At 44.0% G+C, this 12,332-nt stretch overlaps 1 protein-coding gene across 1 annotated transcript in view; it reads left to right on the top strand.

The window, feature by feature from the left end:
* Positions 1–12,332, top strand: part of ADGRG5 (adhesion G protein-coupled receptor G5) — a gene marked incomplete at both ends in the record, with an annotated part of 30,725 nt that overhangs the window by 7,159 nt on the left and 11,234 nt on the right. The gene's annotated exons all lie outside the window — the stretch shown is intronic.

Genomic DNA, 12,332 nt, shown 5'->3' with positions numbered 1-12,332 from the left:
GATGTCCCTAAACAATCTCCTGCAGGATTACACTCTTGAGTCTCAGCAGGGACAGGGAGAATATACCTGTCTCTCCAGCCTCTCGCTGGGTGCGATTCTAGTTCAGATCTTTGCAACTCCAGTGGTAGAAAAACTAAAGTTCATATCCTTAACTCCTTCCCTCTGCCACTTCCATCAAACAGGTGTTTTTTTTTTTTTTTCTTTTTTCTTTTTCTTTTTTTGGTACTGGGGTTCCTGGAAGCCCTTCTATCTCCGGGCTATACTCCCAGAACTATTTTTTATTTTTTATTTGGAAACAGGGTCTTTTAAGCCAGCGAGGCTGGCTCCAAACCAGCGCGATCCTCCTGTCTCCGCCTCCCAAGCGCGGGGATTACAAGCGTGCGCCACCACGCGCGGCTAAAACAGGTGTTCTGAATTGTGTGGGTTTCCTTCCTGGAAGCCCACCGAGTTTTCTTTCTCATAAAAGACGGAAGGTTTGCTCTCTTGCCTTTCCTCCCTCCTCTCCATTTCCTCTTCTCTGTCCTCTCAGTATGATTTTGGTTTGATTTTCTAAAATCTGGGTTTATGGAGATATATTTCATTATAATAACATTCATCCTTTTTGAGAATACGTTGATGAGCTTTAACTAGTACAAAGTCATGTACACATAATATCACACTGAAGATGTAAAACATTTCTAGCTGGGTGTGGTGGCTGGCGCCTGACTGTAATCCCAGTATATGAGAGTCTGAGACAGGAGGATGGCAGGTTCAAGGACAACCTCAGTGATGTAGTGAGACTCTCAGAAACCTAGTGAGACCCTTTTTCAAGACAAAAAAGACAAAGGGGTGAGATGTAGCTCAGAAGTAGAATGCTCCTGCTTCAATCTCCAGTGGGGGAAAAAAAGTTGTAGAACATTTCCTCATTTCTATTGCCCTGAAAAGTTGCCCTGTGCCCTTTTGTGGTCAATATCTTTTCTTTTTTTTTTTTTTTTTGGTGGTACTGGGGATGGAACACAGGGGCCTTCCACCTCCGGGCTACACTCCCAGACCTATTTTATATTTTATTTGGAAGCAGGGTCTCTTAAGCCAGCTGAGGCTGGCTTCGAACCCGTGCGATCCTCCTGTCTCAGCCTCCCAAGGGCAGGGATTACAAGCGTGGGCCACCATGCCCAGCTGGTCAATATCTTTTCAATATTGTTTCCCCACCCTCTGGCAACTACTGATCTCTTAAACCAATCTTTTTTTTTTTTTTTTTGAGGTGCTGAGTTCACCTAGGGGTATCTACCTCTGAGCTCCACCTTCAGCTCTATTTTATTTCTTATCTTTTTCAAACAAAAAATAAACGATTTTATTATTATTCGACTCAAAATTTAAAAATACACCAAAGGAATTTCTTGTTACATGTAGATAATTTTTTTTAGAAGAAGCATTGTATCCAAGAAAAAACAAATAGCGCCAGAAATATAATATATTGAATAAAGCTAAACAAATAAGAACTGTTTAAAATAATTATAATGTACTATATGAATAAAAATAAATGACAATGGCATAAGAGTAATGTGTAGAATACGAGGAATTAAAGTATTGTAAGTCTAGCTGGGCGTGGTGGCGCACGCTTGTAATCCCCGCACTTGGGAGGCAGAGACAGGAGGACCGCGCAGGTTCGAAGCCAGCCGAACGCGCTGGCTTAGGAGACCCTGTTTCCAAATAAAAATGTAAAAATAGGTCTGGGAGTGTAGCCCGGAGGTAGAAGGGTTTCCAGGAACCCCAGTACCACCAAAAAAAAAAAAAAAAGTACTGTAAGTCTACACATTGTCTCAGAAGAAGTAAATGCACGTGTTATTTTTATTTATATATATATTTATTTATTTTTATTTTTACGTGGAACATATTGAAAATGGCATACATTCAGACTGTGCTTGGTCCCCTCTACCCACCTCCAGCTTCCCCTTTCCCCTCCCAACAATGAGTGTTCAGGTAAGCATGCTACATCCACACTTTTACACATAATGTCTTATTTTGAAACAGAAACTCACTAAGTGGATGAGAATCTCGCTACTCACCGAGGCTATCCTTGAACCTGTGATTCTCTTCTCTCAGCCTCCCAAGTACTGGGATGACAGGCGTCTGCCACCATGCCTGGCTCATCTTACCTTTTTTACTCTTCTAAATGGCCACATAAATGGAACCACGGCGTCCCTGTGCCTGGCTTCGCTCACTCCCCCGATGATTTGGAGCCTTGCCGTGTGCTGTCTCCGCCAGTCATTCCTGTTTGTTGCTGAATAGTATTCCGTTGTATGAATATAGATTATACCACAGCTGGCTCCCACCGGGTGATGGATATTTGTACTGCGTCTGGCGTTGGGCTATTGTGAATGAAGCTGCTATAAATATTTGCATCGAGAGGTCTTCCTGTGAACAGCTGCTTTTGTTTTTCTTGGGTAAATACCTAGAAGTGGAAAGGCTGGCTGTAGGGAATGTGTATCTTTAACTTTGCCAGAGACTGCCAAGCTGTTTTCAAAGTGGCTGCCTGGCTCTGCATCCCTTCCAGAGACGAGGGAGCATCCCAGCTGTTCTCCATCCTCACCACACTTGGCAGTCATTTTAATTTTAGCCGTGATGGATGCTGTGTAATGATATCGCTCTGTTTTTATTTTCATCTTCCTAATGACATATTACATGGAGGATCTTTTCATGCGCTTCTGTGCCAGCTCTATGTCGTCTTTGGGGTAGCGACTGTTCAAACCTTTCCCCAATTTTAAATTAATTAATTAATTAATTAATTTATTATTTACTTTTATGGTAGTGGGGATTGAACTCAGAGGCATTCTACCTCCAAGTGACATCCACTTCCCAATTTTATTTCTTATTTGGAAACAGGGTCTCACTAGGTTGCTGAGAGTCATTCTAAATTGCCCAGGCTGCTTCGAACCTGTGGTCTTCCTGTCTCAGCCTCTCAAGCACTGGGATGACAAGTGCCCACCACCACACACGGCTTTCCACATTTTAATTGAGTTGTTTTATTTCCTTATTAGTATAAGAGTTCCCCTTCCTTCCTTCCTTCCTCTTTCTTTCTTTCTTTCTTTCTTTCTGTACTGGGGATGAAACCCAGGGGTATTCTACCTCCGAGCTGCACTCCCAGCCCTATTTTTCACTCTATTTTGAAACCGGGTCTCAATGAGTTGCAGAGGGCCTCACTAAGTAGCTGAGACTGTCGCAAACCGTGATTCTCCGGTCTCAGCCTCCCAAATGCTGGGATTACAAGCGTGTGCCGCCACGCCTGGCTTATAAGAGTTATTTATATAGTACAATACACGTTTTGTTTTCAATCAGATAGGTGTTTGCAAATGTTTTCTCCCAGACTGCAGCTTGTCTCATCCTCTTTACGGTGGCCTTCCCAAAGCAGCAGGGGTGAAATCCAATTTACTATCTTTTTCCTTTATGGAGTTTGTTTTCGGTGTGGTTTCTAGGAAATCTGCCTAACTCAAAGTCAGAAAGATTTTTCTTTTGTTTTGTTTTATGGTATTGGGGATTGAACTCAGGGGTAATACACTTCTGAGATACACGCCCAGCCTTAATTTATTAATCTAATTTCATTACTTTTCTTTTTGAAGATTTAAAGAAGTTTATTAGAAAGATAGAAATACAGAAAATAGAAATACAGCTCCATGCCAAAATGGCATGGAGGGGGTGACTCGAAATGAATACACCCTAATTTCATTAATTTAAAAAAAATTAATGCTGCAGATGGAATCCAGGGCACCATGCATGCTAGATAAGTACTCTACTATTGAGCTACATTCCCCAGCCCCTCTCTTATCTTTTTTTTTCTTTTCTATTTTTTTTTTTTTTTGCAGGTCTGGGGATGGAACCCAAGGGCATTCTACCTCCAAGTTACAACCTTAGCCCTGTTTCTTATTCTTTATTTTGAAACAGGGTCTCACTGAGTTGCAAAGGGCCTCACTAAGTAGCTGAGGCTGTCTGTGAATTGTGATCCTCTGGTCTCAGCCTCCCAAATGCTGGGATTACAAGTGTGCCTGTAGGTTACACAGTGATAGACCTTATTTTATTGTTGATATTGGTAATTGGTGTATTCTCCCCCTCCTTTTTTTCAATAATTCTGGCTAGAGATTTGTTAATTTTATTAATCTTTTCAAGTAACCAAATTTCAGTTTAATTGATTTTTCTTTATTCCTTTTGCATTTTTATTTCAATAATTTATATTATTGTACTTATTATCTTCTTTTCTCCTACTTATTGCTGCTTAATTTGTATACTTTTTAAAGGTGGAAGCTTAGATTAATGACTTGCAACCTTTCGTCTTTTCTGGTGTGTGTGTGTGTGTGTGTGTGTGTGTTACTGGAGATGGAACCCAGGGGCATTCTACCTATGAGCTATACCCCAGTCCAATTTTATTCTTTTATTTTGAAACAGGGTTTCACTAAGTTGTTGAAGCTGGTTGCAAACTTGCCTCATTCTGTTTCAGCCTCCCAAGTACTGGGATTACAAGTGTGGGCCACCACACCCGACTTCATCTTTTCTTTTATAAGGATGTAGGACCATAGATTTTCTTCTAAGTGTTGCATTAGCTATAATTTTTATTGTGAATTTGACTTTGATCTATGAGTTAATTAGTAGTATGTGATTTTTTTTTTTTTTTTTTTTTTTGGTACTGGAGATGGAACCCGTCGTCTATCTCCAGGCTTATACTCCCAGACCTATTTTATATTTTCATTTGGAAACAGGGTCTCTTAAGGCAGCGAGGGGCTTTGAACTTGTGCGATCCTCCTGTCTCCACCTCCCAAGCGTGGGGATTACAAGCGTGCACCACCACGCCTGGCTAGTAGTGTGTCATTTTAATCTCCATATATTTGGGGATTTTCCCAGACATTTCAATGTTAATATTTTTAAAATTATTATTATTATTATTATTATTATTATTATTAATTTGGCATACTGGGAATGGAACCCAGGGGCATTCTACCTCTGAGCTACGTCCCTGGTACTATTTTTTGGTCTTTTTATTTTTTGAAAGAGTCTCACTGTGTTGTGAAGGGCCTCTCTAAGTAGCTGAGACAGTCCGAGACCCGCAATCCTCTGGTCTCCGCCTCCTGAATGCTGGGATTACAAGTGTGCATCACCATGCCTGGTCTAATTTCAGTGTTATTAATTTCTCTCTCTTTCTCTTTTTGTACTGAGGATTGAACCCAGAAGCATTCTACCTCTGAGCTATACTCCTGGCCCTTTTTAAATGTTTTATTTTGAAACAGTCTTCTATGTTGCTGAGGGCTTCACTAAATTGCTGATTACAAGCATGTGCCACCACATCTGGCTAGGTCTGGCTATTTATTTATTTATTTATTTATTTAATTTGGTGGTACTGGGGGTAGAAGCCAGGGGCTTTCTGCCTCCGGGCTATACTCCCAGACCTATTTTATACTTTATTTGGAGACAGGGTCTGACTTAGTTGCTGAGAGCCTCACTAAGTAGCTGAGGCTGGCTTCAAACCTGCGCGATCCTCCTGTCTCAGCCTCCCAAGTGCGGGGATTACAAGTGTGCGCCACCACACCTGGCTATGATTTATTTTTAACCTACCATCTTGCTATTTATTTTTTCCTTGTCCCATCTATTCTTGTTTTGTTTTCCTCTTGTTCTTATTTTTTAGATTGAGTGTTTTAAAAGTTTTTCTTTTATTTCTACTATTTTCTTATTAGCTATATCTCACTGTCTTTTTTTCTAATGGTTGCTATAGGGTTTACAATATACATATCTAACTTTACACGACTGACCTTCAAATAGCATTACAGCACTTAAAATACAGCATAAGAATCTTATGAAGCCTAGTGTGGTGGCTCTTGCTAGTAATCTCAGTACTTGGGAGGCTGAGACAGCAGGAATGCAGGTTCGAGGCCAGCCTCAGAAACGTAGTGAGGCTCTCAGAAACCTAGTAAAATATAGTTCCTATTTTAAAACAAAAGGGCAAGCCGGGCGTGGTGGCGCACGCTTGTAATCCCCGTGCTTGGGAGGCGGAGACAGGAGGATCGCGCAGGTTCGAAGCCAGCCGCGCGCGCTGGCTTAAGAGACCCTGTTTCCAAATAAAAAAGTATAAAAAATAGGTCTGGGAGTGTAGCCCGGAGGTAGAAGGGCTTCCAGGAACCCCAGTACCACCAAAAAAATAAAAAATAAATAAAAAAATAAAACAAAAGGGCTGTGGTATAGCTTAGAGAAACCCCCATGCCCCGGGGTTCAATCCCCAGTACCACACACACAAAAAGAAAGAAAGAAAGAAAGAAAGAGAAAGGAAAAAAGAAAGAAAGAAACTTATAACTGAATTCTTTTATTTTCACCCGTTTCCTCTTGGTGCTATTTTTATGGTACATTTCTACTTCCACTTAAGATGATCTCCACAATATGTGGCAACTAATTTTACATTTTACAGGTATTAAAATTAAGGAGCTTTATTTCATTTTATATTTAACACATTTTTATCAAACTCAACACTTTTCATTGCTTTATTTGGGTCCGAGTTTCCATCTGACACGATTTGCTTTGTGCCCTAAGAACCTCCTTGGGTATTTCTCTTAGTGCAGGTCTGCTGGCAATGAATTCTCGAGGCACTTGCTCATTTGAAAAAGTCCTTATTTTGCCTTCATTTTCGCAAGGTATTCTCACCGGGCATAAATTCTAGGCTGACAGATTTTTTTCTTGAAGGTTCTGGCCGCGCTGTCTTCTGGCCTGTACGGTGCTGATGGGAGTCTTAGAATTCTTATCGTTGGTCTTCGAATTCAGTGGTTCTTGTTTTCTGGCTGCCTTTAAGACTTCCTTCTTTTGAGGTTTTGCAGCCGCTCACCTGTGCTGGGTGTAGGTGTGTTTTCCTTTGCCTTTATCTCATTGGGTTTTGAAAGGCTTCTTAGATCTGTGGTTTGTTCTTTGAATAAGTTTTGAAAATTTTTAGCCAGTATCTTCAATTTCCCCATCTGTTCTTGGAAGTCCACTTTCCCCGCTACGTCCTTCAACGTAGTCACATATCGTTATCTTAGATTCCCAATCTGACAGTTCCAACATTCTGGCCATCTGTAGGGCCTTCCCTCCCTTCCTCCTTCCTCCCCCAACCCCATGTTACCGGGAATTGAACCCAGGAGTGTTCTACCACAGAGCTACACTCCCAGCCCTTTTCATTTTTTTTTTTTTTTATCTTGAGACAGAGTCTCATTAAGTTACTGTGCCCTGTCTTCAAACCTGTGATCCTCCTGTTTTAGCCTCCTGAATACTGGAATTACAGGCGTTGGTCACAGTACCTAACAGTACCTAGCTCTCTCTCACTCTTTGTGTGTGTGTGTGTGTGTGTGTGTGTGTGTGTGTGTGTGTGTGTTAGGGATTGAACCCAGGGGCATTTTACCTCCAAACTACACCTCCAGCCTTATGCTTTTATTCTTTATTTTGAAACAGGGTCTCCTTAAGTTGCGAAGGTCCTCAACAGGGTTTTACTAAGTTGGAGAGGGCATCACTAAGTAGTCGAGACTGGCAGTGAACCCACGATTCTCCTGTCTGAGCCTCCCAAGTACTAGGATTACAAGTGTGTGCCACCACGCCCAGCATTTTTTTTATTTTTGATGTGGGGTTCTTGCCATGTTTCTCAGGCTGGTCTTGAACTGTGTTCAAGTGATCTCCATTAGCTGGGATTACAGTGTGTGTCATCATACAAACAGCTCTATTTTGTACTTCACGTCTCAAAAATGAGAGCCAGCCTTCCTTCCTTCCTTTCTTCTTATTTATTTATTTATTTATTTATTTATTTATTTATTTTTGGTACTGGGGATTTAACCCAAGGTCATTCCACATCTGAACTACACCCCAAGTCCTTTTTATTTTTTATTTCAAAACAGGGTCTAAGTGGTTGGAGCTAGCCTTGAACCTATGATTCTCCTGTTGCAGCCTGACCCATATTTGGTCAAATAGGGGTTTTACACAATTAAGGGTCTCACTAAGTTGCTGAGGCTGGCTGTGAACCTGTGATCTTCCAGTCTCAGCCTCTCACATACGGGGATTACCAGAGCACAGCACCCCCCCCCCCCTGCAGCTGGATTTTTTTTTTTTTTTTTTTAAGTTGCTCAGGTTACCTCCTGTGACCTCAGGCTTCGGCTTTCTTCAGCGTGGACTGCCATGTCTTTCTGCTTCGTAGGCAGTCCTGTGGGATTTTCTCAGGATCTCTGGGGCACCCTCAGCCTGGCCTGCATGCAACGCAGGGGGACTTACTTTTTGGGCCTTGCCTCTCCCCCTGGTTTACACTGCTGCTCCTGGCTACTTGGTCTGAGTTCTGTGGCAGAGGCAGGGAATCTTGGTTCTCTAGTTTCAGACATTTGTCTGGTAGCAGATCAGAGACCTGTGGGCTGGGGGTCCCCTAGGAGAGCAAGGCCAGGGTCAGGTATCTCCCTGCAGGCCCCAGGCGGGTGGCTCAGGTCTTCCTGTCCACCCTCAGTCCTCAGGTCTCCGGGATGGGTCCCCCTAGGTACTGCCAGGAGCTCCCACGGAGGACTGCGGGAGACGCTGCTTAGGAGGCATGGGCTGCCCTTGGATCTGGGCTCAAGGGGTCTTAAATGGTCACTCCCGCCATTAAGAGTTCACTTAGATGTCGTTTTCTTCTGATCCGCGTTGGTGGCCACCATGCCCTCTTCCAAGCTTCTGTCAAAGGTGAAAGGGTTGGCGTGTTTCATGTCACAATGGAACTGGGCTCCTCCGGTTCCTGTTAGGAACCGGTCCACTGGCTCTCCGCTCTCCAAAGTGTGCCGCTTGGCTTTTTCCACTGTCACTGCGGAGTGCTGTTCTCTCCTGACTCTACATCCTAAGTGGAAGTTGCTATCGTTCAAATGTGGGTTTTACACAATTAAAAAAGCAAATTTCTTGTCCGATGTTTCTATTACGGCTATATAAATTTTATTTCCCAGCAAGTCAACTTGTGTAGCAAGATGACATTTTTTTTTCTTGTACAACCTGCTTTTATTGAAATTAATTGCTTCTTTTTATTTTTCATGTGTCTGCGTTCTGTAAGACATCTCTCAAAATAATTTTCCCATATGCTCAAGCCTGTCAGATAGTCTGTATATTTTCCTTTGCCTCCTGTTTCTTTTTCTTTTTTTTTCTTCCCTTTTGGGGGCTGCCTTCTGCAGCCTTCTTTTCTCCTGCCCCCTTCTGGACAGGATGTGCCCTAGCCTTGCGCCTTAACCATCAGCTTGGGCTGTCCCTTCTCAAATTTTCTGGGGAGCTAGCTTCTCCTTTCCCATGGTGGGGCTTCCTGTGCCTGTGTCTTCTTTGGTGATTTATTCCGTCATTTTGTTGGACAGTCTCTTCCAGCAGCTTCCTGAGAAAGGGTACCTGTGTTGAAATACCTAGTAATCTTTGTTTGACCACTTACACACACACACACACACACACACACACACACACACACGCACACGCACATTTGCAACACACTACTGGAGATTGAGCCCAGGGGCATTCTCCCTCTGTCTACCTCTGAGCTATAGCCCCAGCCCTCTTTATTTTTTATTTTGAAGCAGGGTCTCACTAAGTTGCTGAGGCTGGCCTTAAACCCGTGATCCTCCTGTCTCAGCCACCCAAGTACTTGGATTACAGGCGTGTGCCATTGCACCCACCTTGACCATTTATATGTAAGAGTGCAACACTAAAAACTCAATTGCTTGGTGGGAGTGGTGACTGGTAAAGCTTTACCATAAATTAGATCTTGGCCATCCTCATGGAGGAACACCAAAATGGCAGTCGCTGCAGGAGTAGTCTTGGAGTAGTCAGTTCTCCAGAGAAGAATTTCCTCTTGATTTGGAGCCTGACCCTGGCTACTGCAACTTTTAAGAGCGGGAAAGGAGGAGGTGAGGGATTTGGCTTAATTTTCATTTCTTTCCTGTTTTTTTTTTTTTTGTACTGTGGATTGAATCCAGGGGCATTCTATCTTAGAGCTACTTTGACCCCCAGCCCTAATTTATTTTTTTATTTTTTATTTTTATTTATTTATTTATTTGGTGGTACTGGGGATGGAACCTAGGGGTCTTCTACCTCTGGGCTACACTCTCAGACCTATTTTATATTTTATTTGGAAACAGGGTCTCTTAAGCTAGCTGAGGCTGCTTCAAACCTGCGCAATCCTCCGTCTCAGCCTCCCAAGCACGGGGATCACAAGCATGTGCCACTACGCCCGGCCCTAATTTATTTCGAAACAGGGTCTCATTTAGTCGCTGAGGGTCTTGCTAAATTGCTGTGGCTGGCGCCGAACCTGCAGTCCTCCTGTTTCAGCCTCCCAAGTACTGAGATTACAGGTGTGTGTCACCAGGCCCGGCTAAATACGGCTTACTTTTCTCTATCCTAATAGCACTCTTCCCTTCTCCTGGGTTTCTCTATGACACACCCTCTCCAGGGAGTGGACTTTGTTGGAGTGGAATATGGGACGGCAGAATGATGGGGAAGGCTGCCAGACACCCCAGGCAACAGAGGAGATCCGCCACAGAGCGCCATGTCTTAGTGACTCAGCCAACAATCCCCGGTTTTTAGGCAAGTCTTCATCTCCGCTTTGGAGGGAGCTTCCTGCTACCTCCCGCCTCCGAGGTTGCGCGGCTGAGTTGACTGGCGGCTCTCTGGGCGCCCTCTCCACACCCTCTCCCGCGGCAGCCGCGCCGGGTCCATGCTTCAGGGCGTGGCACATTTGTCACCAGGGGCCACGCGTTTTGTAGTCTCCAGAGTGTGTTTTGTTTGTTATGCACCTATTGCATCCATTTGCTCTCATTTTGGCGGGGCTTTCAAGGGTAGATGTAAATAATTTTACTTAGTACTGGGGATGGAACTCAGGGGCATTCTACCTCTGAGCTACACCCCAATGCTTTTTATTATTTATTTTGAAACAGGGTCTCGCTGAGGCTGACCTCCAACCTGCGATCCTCTTGTCTTAGCCTCTCGAGTACTGGCGTGTGCCACCATGACCAGCTTCATTTTATTTTTAAAATTTGTTTAAGTTGTATTATTATTTATTGGTGTGTTATAATTATACTTAATAGTGGAAACTGTTATTACTCTTCATTTTATTTATTTATTTTGAGGTACTAGGGATGGAACCCAGGGGCATTCTACCTCTGAACTACACCCCCAGCCCTCTTTTTTATTCTTTATTTTGAAACAGGGTCCCACCGAGTTGCAAAGGGCTTCACTAAGTAGCTGAGGCTGTCCATGAACTGCGAACCTCCAATCTCAACCTCCCAAATGCTGGGATTACAAGCGGGTGACACCACACCCGGCTTACTCTTTATTTATTTTAAAGCCGAGGACAAGCCGGGCGTGGTGGCACACGCTTGTAATCCCAGCATTTGGGAGGCTGAGAGAGGAGGATCGTGGTTTGAGGACAGCCTCAGCTACTTAGTAAGGATCTCAGCAACACAGTGAGACCCTGTCTCCAAATAAAGTATAAAACAGGTCTGGGAGTATAGCCCGGAAGTAGAAAAGCCCCTGGGTTCCACCCTCAGTACCACACACAAAAATATAAATAAGTAAATTAAATAAAATTTAAAAAGCCGAGGACGATGAGGGCAGAGAGTGCCAGCCCCTCACATGTGGAGAGGTAATAATGACAGGGTGGGACAGGGTTGCAGGCTGTTTGCTCCCAATTTGTTCTCCAGGTGATGTTGAGGCCTGGGAGCCCCCAGAGAGAATGCTTTTGGGGAGGGGTCTCAGGCTGAGCCGCTAATGCGTGCTATTTATTTATTTATTTATTTATTTATTTATTTATTTATTGTGGTACTGGGGATGGAACCCAGGGGCATTCTACCTCCGAGCTACACTCCTAGCCCTATTTTTTTTTAAGTCTTTTACTTTTTTTTTTTTTTTGAAACAGGGTCTCACTGAGTTGCAAAGGGCCTCGCTAAGTAGCTGAGGCCAAGCAGCTGAGGCCGGAAGCGTGTGCCATCACGGCCGGCTGCCTGCTATCTCTTAATGGTCAACCATTCCAGAGTCACAGAGGCCTGGCTTCAGGACCTTCAAGCAAAGCAGGACCCCTTGCCTCCGAGCCTCAGTTTCCCCATCTGTGGCAGGCAGGAGGGAAGAGTATTCAATCAGAAGCTGCAGCCTCCCTTCCTCCCCCAGCCCCTGGACATGCCCGGAGCCTAGCAGCCCTTTTACCATAACCAGGGGGCCTGCACCTTTTCCAGGGCAGGAGACAGTTCTTGGAGGAGACCCGGCTCGGGACATGGGTTGCTGTGGGGCCCTTGTCTTCTGTCTGTGCCTTCTGCTGCTTTCACGCGGGACACCAGTAACAGCAGGTGAGAGGGCTCCGTGGACTGGGGATGGCCCAGTCC

This window comes from Muscardinus avellanarius (genome assembly GCF_963383645.1).
Source record: "Muscardinus avellanarius genome assembly, chromosome: 10".
NCBI classification, from domain to species: Eukaryota; Metazoa; Chordata; class Mammalia; order Rodentia; family Gliridae; genus Muscardinus; species Muscardinus avellanarius.
This window is presented reverse-complemented; position numbering and strand designations above follow the sequence as displayed.